At 63.5% G+C, this 2,500-nt stretch overlaps 1 pseudogene; it reads left to right on the top strand.

Moving 5' to 3' along the window:
* LOC124586202 overlaps positions 1–2,500 on the top strand; it is a 7,707-nt pseudogene that overhangs the window by 1,580 nt on the left and 3,627 nt on the right.

The following is a 2,500-nucleotide window of genomic DNA, read 5'->3' as shown; positions in this document are numbered from 1 at the left end:
ATGGAAGTCGGAATCCGCTAAGGAGTGTGTAACAACTCACCTGCCGAAGCAACTAGCCCTGAAAATGGATGGCGCTGAAGCGTCGTGCCTATACTCGGCCGTCAGTCTGGCAGTCATGGCCGGTCCTTGCGGCCGGCCGCGAAGCCCTGACGAGTAGGAGGGTCGCGGCGGTGGGCGCAGAAGGGTCTGGGCGTGAGCCTGCCTGGAGCCGCCGTCGGTGCAGATCTTGGTGGTAGTAGCAAATACTCCAGCGAGGCCCTGGAGGGCTGACGCGGAGAAGGGTTTCGTGTGAACAGCCGTTGCACACGAGTCAGTCGATCCTAAGCCCTAGGAGAAATCCGATGTTGATGGGGGCCGTCATAGCATGATGCACTTTGTGCTGGCCCCCGTTGGGCGAAAGGGAATCCGGTTCCTATTCCGGAACCCGGCAGCGGAACCGATACAAGTCGGGCCCCTCTTTTAGAGATGCTCGTCGGGGTAACCCAAAAGGACCCGGAGACGCCGTCGGGAGATCGGGGAAGAGTTTTCTTTTCTGCATGAGCGTTCGAGTTCCCTGGAATCCTCTAGCAGGGAGATAGGGTTTGGAACGCGAAGAGCACCGCAGTTGCGGCGGTGTCCCGATCTTCCCCTCGGACCTTGAAAATCCGGGAGAGGGCCACGTGGAGGTGTCGCGCCGGTTCGTACCCATATCCGCAGCAGGTCTCCAAGGTGAAGAGCCTCTAGTCGATAGAATAATGTAGGTAAGGGAAGTCGGCAAATTGGATCCGTAACTTCGGGATAAGGTTTGGCTCTGAGGATCGGGGCGTGTCGGGCTTGGTCGGGAAGTGGGTCAGCGCTAACGTGCCGGGCCTGGGCGAGGTGAGTGCCGTAGGGGTGCCGGTAAGTGCGGGCGTTTAGCGCGGGCGTGGTCTGCTCTCGCCGTTGGTTGGCCTCGTGCTGGCCGGCGGTGCAGGATGCGCGCGCCTGCGCGGCGTTCGCGCCCCGGTGCTTCAACCTGCGTGCAGGATCCGAGCTCGGTCCCGTGCCTTGGCCTCCCACGGATCTTCCTTGCTGCGAGGCCGCGTCCGCCTTAGCGTGCTCCTCCGGGGGCGCGCGGGTGCGCGGATTCTCTTCGGCCGCCATTCAACGATCAACTCAGAACTGGCACGGACTGGGGGAATCCGACTGTCTAATTAAAACAAAGCATTGCGATGGCCCTAGCGGGTGTTGACGCAATGTGATTTCTGCCCAGTGCTCTGAATGTCAACGTGAAGAAATTCAAGCAAGCGCGGGTAAACGGCGGGAGTAACTATGACTCTCTTAACTTTAGTTGGGGGCAGTAACCAGAGAAAAAGTGGTGGCCCTTCCGCTGAAGGTGCCACCCCAACTCCCCCAGCACCTAGCCGGCCAACCGGCCGTGCCGAAAATCTTGTAACTTTTGCAGCTGTATACGCCTGTAGTGAGTGCCACCGCAGCTTCACCACCAAAAACGGTCTCGGGGTCCATCGCCGCCGCCAACACCTTGCGGCCGCCAACGCGGAGATCGTCACGGAGAGGCATCGCGCGAGGTGGACGGAGGAAGAAGTCCTGTCGCTCGCCAAGGCAGAGGCCGAACTGTTCCTCGAGAGGGACGCCCGGTTCTTCTTTGTAAATCAAGAGCTCATCAGGATGTTCCCCGACCGAACGCTTGAGGCAATCAAGTGCCGACGGCGGCAAGCTGCCCACAAGCAGCTTGTCCGCCAATTCATGGAGGCGCTTGAGATCGGTCGGGGGGAAGAGCCGGCGTCCCGCCGGGGAGCGGCGAGCCCGCTGCCTGACGCGGGCGAGGCCGCTGCGCCGCCCGTCGACGCAGCCGAGGACTTCGCGGCCGACACCACCGGGCCGCCGCCGGAGGGGCCGACTGACGCCGCCATCTGGGAGCATCTGGCGGGGCTACCCGCTTCCGCCCAGCGTTTCTCTGCCCTGGATCGTGTCATCGGTCTGGGGCGGGGCACGCCGCCCGATGTCATCCTGGGCATGCTCCCGGATGCCCTTGCGTCGGTCGGGTCCAGAGGGGAGAGATCGATCACCAGGACACAGCGGCCGCGCCAACCATCGAAGCGGCCGCCTGCTGCGCCGCCGACGCAGAAGCGCAAGCGGCGCCGCTGGGAGTACGCGAGAACGCAGGATGCCTTCCGACGGTCGCGTGCGCGTTGCGTGCGCGGCCTCTTGGATGGCACCCTGCTCCAGCCGCCACCTGCCATCCCTGGTCTGCTGGACTTCTGGGCGGACCTCTTCACCAAGAAGCCCATCTCCACCGCGGGCTTCATTCGTGACCGCCTCCTCCCGCACTCAGAGCCTGTCGCTCTCGAGTGCATATGGGGGCCGGTCACACGTGAGGAGGTCGCCGCCGCGTTGCCGCCCAGGGGATCAGCAGCCGGGCCGGACGGCCTTACCCCAGCGGAGTTGCGGCGCCTGCCGCACGAAGTCCTGGTGAAAGTAATGAATCTCTTCCTTCTGGCCCGCGCCCTTCCGGAACGCC

Source organism: Schistocerca americana, unplaced genomic scaffold (assembly GCF_021461395.2).
Source record: "Schistocerca americana isolate TAMUIC-IGC-003095 unplaced genomic scaffold, iqSchAmer2.1 HiC_scaffold_544, whole genome shotgun sequence".
Taxonomy (NCBI): Eukaryota; Metazoa; Arthropoda; class Insecta; order Orthoptera; family Acrididae; genus Schistocerca; species Schistocerca americana.
This window is presented reverse-complemented; position numbering and strand designations above follow the sequence as displayed.